This window comes from Lissotriton vulgaris, chromosome 6 (genome assembly GCF_964263255.1).
Source record: "Lissotriton vulgaris chromosome 6, aLisVul1.2, whole genome shotgun sequence".
In the NCBI taxonomy this organism is placed as follows: Eukaryota; Metazoa; Chordata; class Amphibia; order Caudata; family Salamandridae; genus Lissotriton; species Lissotriton vulgaris.
In genome coordinates, this window is record NC_141694.1 from 1742614927 (window position 1) to 1742634314 (window position 19388).

A 19388-nucleotide genomic window follows, 5' to 3' on the forward strand; every position below is an offset into this window, starting at 1 on the left:
ATGGAGACACTGCTCAGTTTCAAGCCCAGCCGAGTGAGGCACAGTTTGTGTGTCACAGAAACTCTGACACATCCTGGTTACGTCATCCAATCACAACCTTGTGGCTCTACTTTTAATCAGGTGTTCTGGTTATCTCATTGTCCTTAAGAGAGTGCAACATTTCTAAAGAATTTGAAACGCCATTGACACCAAAGCACACTATCACTGCCTTAAAAGAATTTGCCTTTTTAATTGATGAGCTTATGCATGTATTTATAAACCCATATTGAAAGCTGTAGCCTGTACTTAAAATTGTCACCTGTTCAGTTCTGTATGTTTTGTCTCTTTCGGACACAGTGCACATTCGTTGATTTGTCTGCTTATAGCACCTTGTATGTGACATTTGTACAATTTCTATGTGGTCCACAAATTATTACACGATACGTGTAGTTTACTCTTCTTTTCTGTTTTGATTAAATGCACCCTTAAGGCTAGAGTGTATTAGTGGTTTTACCACACTAATTGCATGCATGAACCTATTTCTTTGATTCACTGCAAAGTTGGTATAAATGAATTCAAGGTGAACCGTTGTTTTCAGTATATACTGAATGTCCAGTTTCAATTGGCTTAGAAGGTTGCACCTGTCTTAAATGTGTCTTTTTCAGACTTCGCACTTTAGTAAAAGCGGCCCTCTTCTACCGCTCTGAATTGGTAATTTTGGATGAGCATAAAGCCGTCAACCTCGCCCTCACTCTATCGCCCTCACTCCTATCTATTTATCCATCTATCGCCCTCACTCCTATCTATCTATCGCCCTCACTCCTATCTATCGCCCTCACTCTATCTATCGCCCTCACTCTATCTATCTATCGCCCTCACTCTATCTATCGCCCTCACTCCTATCTATCTATCTATCTATCTATCTATCCATCTATCGCCCTCACTCCTATCTATCTATCTATCGCCCTCACACTATCTATCTATCGCCCTCACTCTATCTATCGCCCTCACTCTATCTATCTATCGCCCTCACTCTATCTATCTATCGCCCTCACTCCATCTATCGCCCTCACCCTATCTATCTATCGCCCTTACTCTATCTATCTACTGCCCTCCATATATTTATCGCCCTCCCTCTATCTATCTATCGCATCACTACAGCATCACTCAGGGGCACCACAACATCACTATGCGCTACCTCATCATCCCTGAATGCCACAGCATCACTTGTCGCCATCACAACGTCAATCAGTGCCACCACAGCATCAATCTGTGCAACCATTCAACAACAACTGGTTCAAATATGTTCTCTCAATGTTTCAAGCTTTCTTACAAATATCACAAAAAGATGTTAATATTTCACTTCTGTTCTTGGATTTTCGTCACAGTAAAATACACTGAACATAATCTTCACAAAAGTTATTTACAAAAGTTTAAGCTATTGCCATTATACATTACAATAACTTTTATTTAAGTATTTATTATTGAAAAACATTAAAAGCTATTGTTATTTGTAATATCAATACATATAAGTCACGTAAATATAACACATATTGCATTACAAATGCTATAGGTGTCACATTTGCGAAAGTTAAAACTATTGGCATTGTAAATGACAAAGCTATTAATTTTGCTATTTTCAAAACCAACACATAAATAAAAAATGTGTAATTTACAATACCAATAGCTCAAACTTTCCTAATACGAGAGCTATTGCATTGCGAATGCTTGTTGTAAATAGTCGTCCATTGACACGGGGATATATGCATAGTTGACCAGGTAAGCTTATAGGTTTACCAAAGCACGTCCGAGTTCTTGCTCTCAGCATACCATTTGACGATTCTTAACAGTGTATACAGTCATCTACATCAGTGGTTCTTAACCTGTGGTATGCGGACCCCCAGAGGTCTGTACCGTCTACTCAAGAGGTCTGTGACTGTATAGAATATTAAATAATATTAGCATTTTAATACAGTATACATAAAGAAGCAAACTGGAAAAGTGAAATGTTGGTATCCTTAGCCCGATTCATTGGAGCTGCTTAAGTGCATACAACAAACAGTATAGTATGGAAAATGTATGGCCTCAATTGAAGTTCCAACAAAAAGAGAGCATACATTCAGAGCAAAAATTACAAAGTGATCTGCCAGAGATTAACATATGACTTGGTCTTTTACATTTAAAAGACGAATTCAGAAAAGTTTAAACCTTCCCATTAAAATTTTAATTTCTCTTTGTTTGTGAATTAAATACAATATTTCATCATTTGTATTATCATTTGATATTCTTCTTTCTCTATATTTCTGTATGCAGCTTGCAATAACATATTTTTAAAAGGTGTAACCATCGCACCACTTTGCCAAGGCACTGTCTAATCGCTTTGCCGATTCTTGTTTTCCCTTTGGTTTTTCTACAAAATAAGAAAAGTCCAGCTTTTTTTAATGGCCTGTTTTGACATGGTAATGGTCTGACGCTAAGAAATAAACTGAGACATCAAAGATTTTTTCTTTGTACACAAAGGCCATTATCCCGTCACATTATACTGTTACATGATATTTGCTGTCACTTTGCTGGCCTTGACTTAGCAATGCGTTATTTGCTCACTGAATGATTCATTCGTGAAATTGTCCTCTCAGTTGTCAACACTGACATCTAAAACACATTTGGCGCTTCCATATCCTAGCGTCATTTCGGGCTGTTTATTTTCGCCGTTTGATGGTGTTTATGACTGCTGTTAGGAAAGGCCGGTCGGCGGGAGAATGTTAAACAGGACAACATTTTTTCAAGCATATTAAGTGATGTTTAGGATCTACACGTGTCCATAAACTAAATATACAATGCCATTTTCACAATTAAGCAGTTAAATAAACTCCAAAAATCTTAAAAGTTCTACTGTCGAGTGATCTTTTGTATTAATAGATTAATTTATTTATTTATTTGTAAAGTTTTATATAGAGTGGAAGATCTCTTCAGAACTATACGTTTTTTTCTCTGTTTATTATTTTTTACTGTACAACTTTCTTTGCTTGTACTTCTCAATGACAGCTGAGTTTGCAATCTTGTGCTGCCTTTGGATAAAACTGAGAAGTGCTATAGTGAAACACTGTGATATATTGTCCAAGCCTCGCCAAGTTGCAGGCCCAGTTGTTTGGCCCCTCCCGCCCTCACCAGTACAAAAGATGCGCTGGGGCTCACGCGCTCTGACCTCAAAGATTGCACTTTCCTGAGGCGGAAGCCGGGAAACAGCTAAGCTGCCACATTTTAAACTGTAATAAAAAAAACTGCTTTGCACTACCCTACCTACCTGCACTATCGCACTTTCCCCTCTCTCAGCCGATTTAGCGCTGACGCGGGAAACATATAAATTGAGCCGCCATCTTGGGGGAAGTTCCGTGTTTCAGGTCCAGTTGTTTGTCCCCTCCCGCCCTCACCAGTACAAAAGACACGCTGGAGATCAGAAACTTCACATTTCCTACCTCAACACCTGCTCCCTAGTCAAGCACCAATTAGATATTTTCCTTTTCTTCTCATCTAACGAACCAGACATCTTTTTTGTTACTGAAACATGGCTCAACACTGACTCCTCCCCGGACATCTTGGCAGCCCTCCCAGACAACTATTACATCCTGCACGTTGACCGAGCCTCAGGGAAAGCAGGGGGGGGAGTTGGGCCATCATCAACAAAAACCATGTCTTCACCAACATGTCGACATTCGAACTCCCTGCAGCAGATAATCTTATCATCAAACTCGAATCAAAAGTTGGACCACTAATATGCATATTAATATACAGACCCCCACAACACATGCCCCTTTTCCCTCTCTCACTGTGCGACCAATTGGCCGCCATGGTTACAGACTACACAAAAATCCTACTAATTGGCGACTTCAATTACTGGTGTAACAGTGATATCGGTGGCCCTCAGGCAAGCAAACTAATGGAGCTTCTTTTGGGCCTCAACTTCAGCCATCACATCACCTCCGCCACCCACGTCAAGGGACACATATTGGACCAGGTGTGGAGCACCAACCTTACTATCTCCTCGCCCATCATATCCCCCTGCATATGGTTCGATCACTTTTTGATTAACTTCAGCATCTCCATCCCAACGCATAGTAAGTCCATAACAACCAAGGGGGGGCTCATTAGAAAATGGGGCACCCTTGACAAACAAGCATTCCTGGAAAGTCTCAAACTCTATACCAGCCTGTAATGCAGACCTCGATCAGGCCGAGGCTGACATCTCAAACTGGCTCTTAGCAGCAAGTAACACACATGCCCCTCTAAAAAAGCTCAAAACCGTTCGTCGGTCAGACGCTCACAAATGGTTTTCTCCGGGCCCAAAAACTAGCCATCTGCCAAAAGGAACGGAAATGGAGGAGAGCCTATGACCCCCTTGAAAAAACTCACTATTTGGCTGCTCGAGCAGACTATATGAAAGCCATCACCCAAGCCAAAGCCTCCTACTTCTCGGGCATAATAGAACACTCGGATAGCAAATCCAAGGATATTTTCGCTATTGTCAACAAGCTCTCCAACTCTGAAAGAACTCTGCCCAAGCCTTTGGTCACCCAGGACCTATGCAATTCTCTCAATCAATATTTTCTCGACAAAATCGCCACCATCAAATCCAGCATCCCTGCCATGGGCATTCCTGCCATAGACCCTTCACTTCCCTCCCCCGCATGCGCCCTCAGCACCTGCTCCCTAGATCACTTCCCACCCCGCGACGCACTCTCCCTACAAGCCCTCCTGATCAGGGTAAAATCTGGCTCTCCTCGAGACTGCTGTCCTCCTCACATCCTAAAAAACGTATTTTCGGTGTTATCCCCTCCGATCTTAACATTTCTCAATGCGTCACTATCCCAAGGCGTGGTTCCTAAAATCTTCAAAGAGGCAGTTGTCGTACCCCTCTTTAAAAAACCAGTGGCCGACCCCTCCACTCTCTCCAATTACAGGCCATTCTCCCTCCTCCCCTACCTGGCTAAGGTATTGGAGGCTCACGTTATTACCCACCTCTCACACTTAATTGATTATTGATATCCAACTTTCTGGACCCCTTCCAAGCTGGATTTCGACCCGCCCACTCCACCGAGACAGTCATCACTGCTGTCTTGGACTCTCTCCGCCACAATGCAGATATGGAATCCCCCAGGCCCTGGTCCTACTCGACCTCTCGGCAGCGTTTGACACGGTCGATCATAGCATTCTCCTCGACCGCGTGAAACAGGTCGGCATCTGCAACTCAGCCCACAGCTGGATCAGGTCCTTCCTCAGCGACCGTACCCAAGCCGTCTGCCTGGCCCCTTCTTAGCCCCCAAACTCCACACTTCCTGCGTGGTCCCCCAAGGCTCCTCGCTGTCTCCCCTTTTGTTCATCCTCTATATGCTCCCCCTGATTCAGTCCCTCAAAGCATTCAAAGCCGTCACATTCAACTATGGTGATGATCTCCAACTCATCTTTACCATCAATAATTCCCCTGAATTCATCCAGGAGTTCCAGAGCACTATGCTATTCATCCGCCATTGGATGGACTCCAGCCAGCTGAAATTAAATCCCGGCAAGACCGAACTAGTCCTCAATGGCAAAAGCCAACTATTCTGGGGCTCGCACTATTGGCCACCAGAACTCTGCTCCCCTCCTACTCCCTCTACCTCGGTCAAAAGCCTGGGGGTGTCCATTGACAAAAACCTGTCACTAAAAACCCAAGTGAGCACGGTAGTGTCCACATGTTTCTTCCAGCTCCGCAAGATCAGGAAGATTAGTCGGATGCTCACTCAGCCAGCCCTGATCCAGGTGGTGATAGCTCTCGTACTGTCACACCTGGATTACGCTAACTCTATCTATCTGGGTCTCCCTCTCGCTCTCAGCAAGCGCCTCCAGATGGCTCAAAACCAGGCCGCCAGATTGATTCATCGACTGCCACGCTGGCAGTCAGCAAGGCCTCTGTTAAAACAACTTCATTGGCTCCCCATCCCTCAGCGAGTCCCATTCAAAACGGCCTTCATTATCTTCAAATCCCTTCACGTCCGTAGCCCCCAATTCATCAACAACCTTTTGCCTAGATACACCCCCTCCCGTAACCTCCGGTATGCCAATCAAAATCTCCTGACCATTCCCCCTTACAAGCTCCAATGCCAGGGAGGTCGCAGGTTTGCCATTCTTGCTTCCAAACTATGGAACTCCCTTCCCTTGGAAATCCGTTCCTGCACCAACCTCCTGATATTCAGGAAACAGCTTAAAACCTGGTTGTTCACCCAGGCTCATGCATATCTCTCCTACCACCAAAGCATCTGTCAGTCAGCGCCATGAAACCTCTGGGTGTACAAGAGCTATATAAAACCTTGCTAACAGTCGGTTTGCCCCATTGTAAGCACATGTTTTCCGCAGTCTGCCTATTTCTCACCTGGAATATTTTTTCTTCTCCTTTGTGATTTGTCCCACGAAAGGAGATTTTTGACGGATGTTACGGGCGTGGCTTGGGCGCGTAATGTGGTGCCCGTTTGGGACAGAGTGCGGTCGGACATGAAAACTTGGTCCAGAATGCCCCTAAATATTTATGGCAGCTCGGCAATATTTAAAATGGTGGCCCTCCCGTGCCTCCTATACCAGCTGCAGAATCACCCATATCCCATAGCGCCGCAGTGGTTTCGCCAGGTGAACGCGGCGCTGAGTCAGTTTCTTTGGGCTGGTGGAGTGGCGAGGGTGGCTCTTCGCACTTGCTTCCTGTCCACGTACTGTGGGGGCCTGGCCACTTCGGACATTGTCATACTACCAGGCGTCTCACTTGCTGGTGCTTAATGAGTGGTGGTATGGGGACCGGAATGATCCGGCCTATGCACTCGTGCGATATATGATGGACCCGAACACGCTACATACTATCCTGTACTCAGCGACCGTTAGGAAGAGGCTTTCCGTAGTCACCCAGGTAGTTTTCTGAGTATGGCGTGGGGCTCTGCGCCGCATGGGATGGTGGAACAAGTTGACGAGGGAGACCCCGTTGTGGCAGAACGGGCAACTGCCGGCACTGGCGTCCCTACAGGGATTTCGGGGCTGGGATGCCATCAGCATCTCAACACTGGGGCATGTCACGAAGGGTGCGACCCTCAAGTCGTTCCAAGCCTTGAGTGAGGAATATGCTATGCCTAGAACCCAATTTTTCAAGTATCTGCAGCTGCGCCACGCCTTGTCCCCCTCGCTGGTAGGTTTGGAGTCATTACCTGAATTCAGCCCCCTTGAGGCCAAGTTGTTTATGGGGGAATTGGAGGAAAAGAACATTTCTAACATATATCAGACCCTGGTCACGCACTGCTCCTCTTCCCTTGATCGGCTGCGTTCTGTGTGGGAGGGTGATGTTGGAGCTTTCGAGAAGGAGGACTGGAGGGAGGCCCTGGAAGCACCAAGGGGAGCGGCTATAGCGGTGCGTTTACGCTTCATACAATTTAAATACTTGCATAGGGCCTACTATACCAGAGACCGACTGTGGAAGGCTGGTTTGATTGCCTCCCCTGAGTGTTTGAGATGCGAACGGGCGGTGGGTACTTTTCTTCACACAGTATGGTCGTGTGCAAAGCTGTCGATTCTGGATGGGTGTCTGGGATTGCTTTTCTGAAGTGTTGGGCTGGGACCTCCCCCGATCGCCGCAGCTCGACCTTCTGCATATCATGGAACAGGTTGGAGGCAACATGTATAAACGCCATCTATTAGTCTTGGGCCTTACAGTGGCCAAACGTGATATAGCTCGGGCCCCCTTGCTGGAAGTGTGGAGAAGGGGATTGGACTATTGCATGGGGCTGGAGCGTCCAGTGTTTGAGGCCAGGGGCTGCCCCAGGAAGCATTTTAAGATATGGAAGAGATGGGCGGACTATAGGGGGCTCTGGCTGGAGCCGCCTGCGTCCCAAGACGTTGGAGAAGAACTTTAACTAATGGACCATGGGTGGAAAGGAGCACGCACTATTAGTGGTTTGGGACTATGTAGACACTGTGTGGGGGTAAGGGTGGGACTTGGGAGGAAGGGTAGGGAGTTGGGGGTTGGTGGGGCAGCTTCATTACCAAATATTGATTGAACTGACTACATGTGATATTTTATAATTTGCTCACTGGTCCTTCGATGTGTTGCGGGACGGTGTCCCATAATTCCTATGTCAGTACTACAATAAAATTTGTTCTGGAAAAAAAAAAGTCCAGTTTAAAGTGACATGTGGGTTGTCAGCTGTGGTTGATCCTTGTTAAGTGCCTTGAGCCCTGGCACTTAACTGTTTACAAATTAAGTAGAAAAGGGGTAGGTAACCCAATATACCCTTGCGGACTTGGGCAGATACAGTAAGTTAAAAAATTGCCAGCAGGGGAATTTATTTAAACTGATAATTTGACAGAAATCGGATTTAGTTCTTGCTTATATTAAAGAATCCGGCCCAACTTAATTGGTATCTGATAATAATTTGTTTCGCCTCTATATGAGAGAGAGCAATCATATGAATGAAGAAAGAAAAGCAACACGGGAGATCTTATCAAAAAGTTATTATTTCTTTTTATTGTGCAAAGAATTTTTTATAAGGGTACATATCAATCATTACAATTGATCTAAATTCATTCAGATGAAAAAAGGAATCAAACAATTTCTCCTATAGTACATCAGAATAAAAAGTCCAAAGTCAAACAAATATTTGAGAGACTTCTAATTTTCACTAGAAGATAGTCTCTTCTGTAGTAAATATCAAATATACAATAGGACTTTGTAGTCGACGTTTCGGTCTTTTTGTTTTACTCGTCAAGACCTTCTTCCGGACATAAGAAATTTGCATCTAACGATGACCCCCTAAGAAAATATAATGTAACATATTACTGTCAAATCCATCTTATGTTACAACTTGTTTAAAAAGACATATATAATCAGTGTGCAAGTGAAAGATCTTTAAATTCAAAATGAATTCGATCTCATAAATTCGTCTAATTTTTATCTTAGACAATGTTTTTTAAAAAAACCTTCAACTCTAGAAGAATTAACATTCTGTTCCAGTGACCTGAAAAAGATAGTCACACATTTTTGCACTGTGTACAATGCATTGTTGTCAACTGAGCTCAACTCACAATTTATATGATATTTGAAGGTATTTAAATCAGCCTGCTTACATTCCATTTATGCAGTCTGAACAATGTCACCGTATCAACAAAGTCAATGGAAAACTTACTTGTATTACAGATCCCAACTGAGATTCAAAAACACCTCTGACAGTTTTAGTTTTCTATAAATAAACATTAATATGTCAAAGCTTTGTAGAAAAGAGGATTTGCCCTTGCCTGAACCCCACTTAATTATGTGTTTACCTGAGTGTATATCACGCACTGGTCGAAGCACTAATGCGTTTAATTCCTCGGTTGAAATTTATTCTGTTTTTCTTTTTCATTCATAAGGATCTGTAAAATTAAATATTTGTGCTGACTCAATATCTATTAAAGAGGTGCACCACTAATTGAAAAAGCTAAACAACATCCTGCAATTTATTACGTGATGTAAAGAACGCATAGGTTCGAAGGTATAATCAGCGTATATTGAACCAACAGGCTGTCATATAATAAAAATCGGCCTGTGGTCATAATCGTTTATACGTAACACTTAGAAAGCACTATGTTGCAGGACCATAAGTGACAAGACCCGCATTACATCATTGGCTGTAGACGGAAAACGGAAGAACGAATTGGCATGACATAACTTAAAACTCAAACATCTTTTTCATTCAAGCAATTCTATCCCCAGTGTTAACACTGGCGGGGGATTCCGTGACACATTTAGATTTGCTATATTGTAAACGCTTTTGGTGGCATGGCGGTATTGTCACTAAAGTGTGCTAAACTAGAGCGCATTGATACTCTAGCTTCATTTAGATCAACAAAATTAAAACATTGAAATGCGCCGCATTGTCCTAGTTTTAAATTGCAGTTTGCGTCTAGTTGCATCTCTTGATATTTTAACTAGCGGAACACTTAGCAAAGCAGCATGTGGGTTATAAGACGAAATGTTGTGAGAGTAAATCTCTATGCATTAAATTTAAGCATTTATACACAATTTATACACTCCGGTAAACACATAATTAAGTGGTGTTCAGGCAAGTGCGAATCCTCTTTTCGACAAAGCTTTGACATATTAATGTTTATTTATAGAAACCTAAAACTGTCAGAGGCGTTTTTGAATCTCAGTTGGTATCTGTAATACAAGTAAGTTTTCCATTGACTTTGTTGATACAGTGACATTGTCTAGTCTCAGTTGGGATCTGTAATACAAGTAAGTTTTCCATTGACTTTGTTGATACAGTGACATTGTCTAGTCTCAGTTGGGATCTGTAATACAAGTAAGTTTTCCATTGACTTTGTTGATACGGTGACATTGTCTAGACTGCATAAATGGAATCTAAGCAGGCTGATTTAAATACCTTGAAATATCATATAAATTGTGAGTTGAGCTCAGTTGACAACAATGCATTGTCCACAGTGCAAAAATGTGTGAGTTTCTTTTCAATAGAGCAGCATGTTAATATATAGATACATTGTGAGTTTGAGCTCAGTTGACAACAATGTATTGTCCACAGTGTAAAAATGTGAGATTCATTTTCAGGTCACTGATACCGGCTCTTTTCAATGGAACAGAATGTTCATTCTTATAGAATTGTAGACTTTTTTAAAAAAACATTGTCTATAAGATAAAAATTAGACGAATTTATGAGATCAAATTCATTTTGAATTTAAAGATCTATCACTTGCACACGGGTTATATGTCTTTTTAAACAAGTTGTAACATTAGATGGATTTGACAGTAATATGTTACATTATGTTTTTTTAGGGGGTCATCGTTAAATGCAAATTTCTTTTGTCCTGAAGAAGGTCTTGGCAAGTAAAACAAAAGGACCGAAACGTCGACTACAAAGTCCTATTGTACATGTGTTATTTACTACAGAAGAGACTATCTTCTAGTGAAAATTCGAAGTCTCTCAAATATTTGTTTGACTTTGGACTTTTTATTCTGATGTACTATAGGAGAAATTGTTTGATTCCTTTTTTCATCTGAATGAATTTTGATCAATTGTAATGATTGATATGTACCCTTATAAAAAATTCTTTGCACAATAAAAAGAAATAATAACTTTTTGTTAAGATCTCCCGTGTTGCTTTTCTTTCTTCATTCATATGATTGCTCTCTCTCATATAGAGGCGAAACAAATTATCAGATACCAATTAAGTTGGGCCGGATTCATTAATATAAGCAAGATCTAAATCTGATTTCTGTCAAATTATCAGTTTAAATACATTCCCTTGCTGGCAATTTTTTAACTTACTGTTTACAAATTAAGCACTGATTTGTATTGCAGCAACTTCTCTAGTGGAGCTATGTTGTTTGTACATTCTGCAGTCCAGTGGCTGCATTATGTTTCATTAATCTTCCAGTATTGTATTGGTGCTGTGGGATTCTTCCCTTAATATAATCAATATTGTTGTTACATTTTGAAATATTTGCTGATGATGGACAGCACAATTGAAGAGATCCTACACAGAGGACCATAGGATCCGTCAGCTGTTTTTTGTGGTCACTAGCATGCAATTTATCTGGTCTACGCAAAAAAATGAAAAATGTTCTAACAAGGCTGTAGACTCCCCACAAATATTACCAAAGACAGACTTGAGGTTATTCTTCTGGAAATACTACTAAACTGGTGAAATGGCACTTAGCTAGAGCCTCAAATCTCGAGGACGGAAAAGTGAAAACCAAAAGTTGCCGGCTTTAAGCCTCACCATGGGCCCAATTCACAAAGGTAACTTACACTTTGCGTAACTTACACTTTGCGTAACTTACACTTTGCGTAACTTACACTTTGCGTAACTTACACTTTGCGTAACTTACACTTTGCGTAACTTACACTTTGCGTAACTTACACTTTTGCATAACTTACACTTTTGCATAACTTACACGTGTAAGAAATTCACACGTTTGAGAATGTTTACTTGTTTTTGGCTATTCACAAAATCCGAGGGTAAATTTACTCCAAAAGTGTAACTTGCATCACCAAATTTAAGGACCCGGTGCTATTCACAAACTGCAAGGGCTATTTACAATTTTGAGTAATTTACACGTGTAATATATTATTACACTTTTGAGTAAATTCACTTCTTTTGGCTATTCACAAAATCAGAGTGTCAAGTTATTTATAATTGTAAGAGACATGTAAGTTACACTTTTGTAAATGTACACTTGGATATTGTGAAGTAAAAAATTTGTAAACTTACTCAAAAGTGTAAATTGCTCAAAGATGTAAGTTATCTTTTGTGAATTAGGCTCAAAATGTCTTGATGTATTAAGCTTATGATTAGTAAACTCGGAGGCTTAATATTTTGATGGGATCTGTTATTGTCCTGTAATATTTCTAGCAGTAAAGAAGCCCTTAAAGTACACAGCATATTAGTTTGGCTGTCAATGATTACAAATAAGTATACATCACAACCACTGCTACTGTTGACCGCAAATAGTGGTGCTCTTTATGGTGAGTGTTTAAGAACAAAATGTTCCTTAGTGGTAAACTACACTTCACTGCATATTGCATGGCACCCAATAGAGTGTCAAATGCATCAAGAAATCCGTAGATTTTAATTAGAACATTTGTTTGACTCACTGTGAAGCAAACAATATCTGAAGGAATGTGCTGGAGAACAGTGAGATGTGTCTTTAGTTCTTTAAATTGTTTCCTGTAGCACAAAGAGGACCAGGGGGAGGCATTCTAGAGACACGCCCATGAGTCCTTGGTCCTCTTCTCCCCATCGTTAACAATTTATAATGTAGACTGATGTACAGATTCTTGGAGGCAGAGCAGTTACTCCCAGCTGGAACACATAGAAATGTGTGTCCATCAAGCCATCTAGATCTATTCTGAGGTGACCTATTGAAATAAATTACATAGTTTGCACTAGAATCTGAATGCCAGTGGGAGCCAGTGAAACTTCCACCTTAGAAAATGAGACCATATTTCTTCGACTCCCAACCTTATTGAACTGTGTAATTTTTGACACATCTGGATTTACTCATGCTCTCATTAGTCATGCAAAGACATAATTGTTTTAATAAGGAATGACGCCTCGTAGTCCATGTAGATATTTAGATGGTTTATTCAAGATACTTGTTATGATGGAGAGCCCCACCAGGAGCAGCCGTCCTACTGCTCAGCCCATCCTCCAACTGACTCTCTCACTCACCAACATTCCAAAGCCACCTCACTCACCAACATTCCACCACCCCAGTCACACTGGCTGAGAAGCAGCTATAACACATCTCCTTTCTTTACAAAATCACAATGGAACTCTAGGAAGGATGACATTAAAACTAATGCATGCAAAAGAAAAGCATTAGAACAATTGCATGCACATAAACGATGTAGCAATGGACTAATACGAATGCATGAACATAACAGATGAGAACATTTCATGCACAACAGAAACTACAATGAAACCAGCAAAGAAAGCAGAGTGAAAGGTAAAGAGATTACACTCACGTCATCTCTCTTTCTAACCAAACAAAGGACACACTACCACACCACAAACCGAACCCTAATACTACAAAAAGGCAGCTGACCAGGCTAACACAAAAGTGGTACATAGGGCACCAACCAGGGGGCACGGTAGGAGCCGTCCAAAACAAGTATGTGCAAAACAAGTATGTGCGGATCACCACATGAACCATGTGACATCTAAGTGTCCTTCACCCTTACCCGTATTAAGGGTGGAAAGTGTGGAAAAACAGTCCACACGAACCAAGAAAAGAACAAAATAGCTCTACATTCAATCTCATAGTAAAATTGAAACAACAATCAACAGTGATAAAACACTCACACTGTAAAAACCTGGCTCACTCTCTACCCTTCACCCTAACCCCATAGGCTGAGTGGAAAAACAATTAAAGCCCATGTACTGTGGCTTAACATTGCCACACAACACTAACAAAATCTGGCATCTCCACTGCCCTTCATCCTTACCCGTAGTGAGGGTGGAAAGTGTAATAAAAAGGTAAAAATACCTCACTCACGTTTAATAAATTAGGCTTTTTCTCTGCCCTTAACAGCAACAAATTCAAATAAGCCAGAAGGTATGAACTGCACAGCACAAAAAACAAAAACTCTCTCCCAAAAAAAGAATTTGAATACTATGACTGCAAATTGACAAGCGCCCAAACACCATGTACACAGAATGAGCACTCTGAACCCCCGCAAAACTTGCAAAGAGAAAAAAACCTGGGTACAAACGAGAAAAAACACAATCAAGGATTGTACCTCTGACAATATGACATCAATAAAATAATTACCACCAAAACAGGGCAAAGCAAGACATTGAAAAATAAGTAGCAATGGCAACACTGAGAATGAACATATGAAACACTCCTGTGTGTCACCGCTCACCCGAGCCCCTTCTTGAGTCCGCCGAACTACAACTAAACTAATAATAAATTAAAAAAAACTTTTTGCATAGTCTTATAGTGTAATAGGACACTATCACTGTACTGTACTGTGGATCATCTTGCTTCAAAAAGTTGCAGGCGGGAGACAGTAAACAAAATAAACAGCACCTTTAGTCTCTCTGGAAACTCCCTCTGGGAACAAAACAATGTAGAAAAAGAGGAATGCAACCGTGAATTCCGATGGAAATTGCATGGCACAGGAACTACGGAGGTCCGGAGCTTGAGATTTGCAGGTAAAAGTAATATGGCGGCACGCAAATTGACGGAGAGCCGGGTGGCTCCCGGCACATCCGTGCAGAACAACGTGTAAGCTGCAGAACACTGCGCGACCTGAAGACAGGGCTCGCCCTAGGGACCAAGGATGGTGATTAAAGAGTCAATGGATTTGAAAGTTTTTTTTTTAACCCCTTGCATGATGCCGCGATTCTGCGCCTGTGCGGCACATTCCAATCGCAGGTGCGGTCATGACGGCCGGGAGCCGCCGTCAGCACACGAGCACTGTGTGCCATGACGGCTCCCGGCCGTCATCAGCATGCAAGGGGTTAAACTGGCGCAGGACACAACAGTCTAGTGAGGGGTAAACAAATACCTGAGTAGCACAAACCGTATCAATCCACATCACACGCGTAGGTGGGTAGATAAACTCCTCCTCCTCCTCCTCCTCGCAGTACCTCGCAAATTGCTCTCCCACACCGACCGGGAGAAATACTCTTCCAAGAATGCACCTCCAAAGTTGCTCTTCCCACAGAGTGAGGGAACTCCAGCAGCTTAACACCTTTCATGACACAGACTGCGGGGAGTTTTTCCACTAGAGGTTCCCCTTGATATGGACACCAGGGACTTTGGAGACTAAACCGATTTGTTGCTCTTCATGACATGGACAGCAGGGACACCACCCTCCCCTCCCCCCATGTGTCACTCCTCGTGATAAGGACTCTGGAGGCTCCTCTTCCTAGTAGCACCCCTGAACAAGGGCTATGGGGACTCCTCTCACTAATCGACACTCCCAGCACATGTTGTGGGTAGGGAGCAAAGCGGACACAGCACATTGGCCCAGATCCATACGCAGTGCTGGAGACCCGATCCAAGTTGTAATGGAGACTCAGCAGGATGACCCAAATAGCGGCTGCAGCAGACCGGCAAAAGGTCAAAAGATGACCAGCTTGGAACACTACAGCTCCACTCCACAGACACAGCAGTAACTGGCATGCCTGGGTTAGGGCTGACCGATCTTTAGGTCACTGGTGGAGCACAGGGTTGCCAGCTTGCTGAACAAGAGATGCTTCTTCAAGTTATTCTTCTTTAATTTCCAGTTTCTTTAGTCTTCATAGTTATGGTCCATTTAGGTAGCACACGTAGGTTCTTTACAGTAAAATTGTCGCCAAAAATATGTTGTGATAAGGAATGATGCCTCGTAGTCCATGTAGTCCATAGTTAAGATGGTTTATTCAAGATAGATGTTATGATGTAGAGCCCCACCAGGAGCAGCCTTCCTGCTGCTCAGCCCATCCTCCAACTGATTCTCTCACTCACCAATAATCCACAGCCACCTCACTCACCAACATCCACCACAGTCACACTGGCTGAGCAGCAGGTATAACAATAATCCATTACAGTAATCTAGCTGGGCGTTGACTCAAGCCGCGAGGAACATGCCTTTCATTTGGAAGAATTCTGAGGCAAGCAAGATGAACAAAAGGTTTTGCTTGCCACTTATACTTGTAGCTCCATGGTAAGGGAGTTATGATATGAACCCTTCTCGACCTTTGATGCAAGGTAAGTAACCTTACTCGCTTTTTCCAGAGTACCAAAGATAAGCTGTATTTTGAGCCATTCAGATTTTGCCAGTCCTCCCACATTCAGGATGCTATGGCCTGAAGGCAAATACGATGCTTATCATGCTCATTGTGAATCTGGGTGTCTGGCTGTTACCGGCATATTTATTTATTTAATATTGTTAAATGGGACACCTGGAGTGTGTGGTACAGCAGCTGTTCATGAATATATGGCTGTAGCAGATAATGGTTCTAAAACCATTATCAACAAATATTAAGGAGGCAAACCCAAATACTTTGGGAGAGGAGTTGCTCTAAGAGGATCTTGCTGTGGGTTAGTTTGGAAATTTTTTAACAAAGTGTGTTTCAAGATACGCCCCTACTGAAGCATTGTGTCAGTGCAAAGTAGGCTCTGATTTAGAGAACATTACAAAATAGGGTGCCACAGCTTCTCAGGCCTTGGAAATTGCTTGATATGGTGTACAGGCCTAGTATTGCATATGTGGGTACAATGACACCCATGTAGTTGGAGTATACTCCACAAAGTAACTGAATTGATGTTTGTTGAAATTAATCAGGAAGCATTTGTAGAAGTAAGTAGGTTTAATGTCCAGCACAGCATCAGCAAGTACACAAATCAGATCCAAGGTACAACTGACTCCTTACACTAAACCTTCTAGAATTCCAGGTCATGTTGGAATCAAAACATAATATGCAGGGCAGACATCAGAAGAACAGAGTGATGTCATACAAGCACAATTAATTAATTAATAGGAAGAGGAAACATAGAATGTAACACATCCCCCTTTTCCATAACAAAGATAACACTAAACATAGTCTCTAAATTTCAATGGTCTATTTGTGACACGAACATTACGTTTGATCCTTGAGGCAATGGTGTCTTGATTACCCTGCCCTGAAATATCAGAACAAGGTAAATTCTTAGCACAGGCACCATGAGCAGCATAGTTACATTTTGCAATTCTTTTAGTGTTCCATAACTTACCATCCTGAGTAATAACAGAATTAGAGAACACTTTTTTAATCTGTATAGGTCTACCAAACTTAGATGAACCTTTAGTCATTAAACCAGGTTTTTTAATTCGCACCCAATCCCCTACAACAAAATCATGCATTTTGACATTCCATTTTTTGTTGTACCAACACATGGTCTTGTTCTGTTTTTCTTCGACTCTTTTAGCCGTATCATGTACACATTCCCTAGTAGATAATTTATCTTGACATTTATCCATAAGCCACCATGGACAAATTTTAGAGGCTGGATCTCTACCCTTCAATAATTTGAAAGGACTAATTCCAGTTGTAGAATGAGGCGTAATTCGATAAACCCACAACCTCTCTCTCAACTCACTCAACCATTCTCCACGTGTATTAATGACATCAGCAATGTAAGATTTCAACACCCTATTGAACCTTTCTACTTGACCGTTTTCATGCGGTTCATACAAAGATGTACATTTGTGCACAATGCCATGTCCCTTCAAAAGGTTTTCCATCTCTGATGACTTCAATTGGACACCATTGTCCGTTACCAGAATAGAAGGGCAGCCCTCTCGAGCAAAAATCTCCTTGAACAACAAAATAACAGCATTAGTGGTGGCAGAGGGAACAAACTTCACCTCTGGCCATTTTGAATGGAAATCAATTAACACCAATGCAAAACGTGAATTCTCTGGTAAGTTCCTGAAAGGTCCCGCAATGTCGAAAGCTAATTTTTTCCAAGGCACCTCTGGCCATTTTGCCACCTTTAAAGGTGGAACATTAGTTCTGAGCATCTTTTCACTAGATACACACTCGGTACATTCCCTTACTGTTCTGTCAATGTACGCATCCATTCCTGGCCACCAAAAGAAGGTCCTAATCAATCTCTTCATGGACGATATACCTGGGTGTGTCTTGTGAGCCAATTTAAGAATCATGTCTTGTATACCCTGCGGTGGAACACATTTGCCAGATTTAAACAAAAAATCATTCTCCATTTCTAACTCATCTGCAACCTTAGCAAAAGGCAATAACTCTTCCATAATCACATTTTTCTTGGGCCAACCCTCCATCACAAACTTTTTGAGGGTGCTCCACTTATCGTCTTCACTAATGCAATTGTTCCACTTCTCCTCAGTAATCTCTTGAAACTGATCACCCAGTACATCAGCAATAGATAAAGAAAAATCAACTTCTCTAATGACATCAACATCATCTTGTTTAAATGGAAGCCGAGAAAGAAAGTCCGCTGTAACATTTTTTTTACCTGGGACATATTCCGTACTGAAATTATACTCCTGTAACTTGGATGACAATCTTGCAATTCTGGCAGTCGAATTCCATCCACCACCAGTAGATAGGATATTAACTAACGGCTTATGATCCGTTCGCAGAACAAATCTACAGCCCCAGACATACAAACGAAAATGTTCGACAGCCCACACACATGCAAGTAGCTCCCTCTCAATCACTGCATACTTCCTTTCGCTGTCATTTAGTGTGCGAGATGCAAAAGCTACATTCCACTCCTCTTTTCCTTCTCTCTGTGACAGAACACCCCCTAGGCCATATAGACTCGCATCTACAGTTATAACACATTCTTTCTTCATCCTGAAAGGTTTCAACGTGGGGGCATTGACAATGTCCTTTTTTATTAACTCAAAAGCCTCCTGTTGTTCCTTAGACCAGACATACGTCACATTCTGTCTTAACAAACTTCGCAGAGGTTCCATTTTGGTAGCAAAACCTTGCACAAATTTGCTATAGTACTCACACATTCCTGTGAAAGACAGTAATTGATCTCTATTGACAGGTGATGGTGCTTTGACTATGGCATCAACATTATTTTTCTTAGGAATGATTCCATCTCCAGATAGAGTATGTCCTAGATATTCAACCGAATGTTGGAACAGTTTACATTTATGGGCTTTTAAGGTAAGGCCATGATCTTCTAACCTCTTGCAAACTTCATAGAGATGTCCTACATGGTCATTTTCATTTCTTGAAAAAATCAGAATGTCGTCCTGAAAACACTTAACATACTCATCTAAGTCTCTAAAAATCAAAAACATGACTCTTTGAAAAACTGACGCGGCCGACGCCAGGCCAAAAGGCATTCTAGTATATTGATATAAACCAAA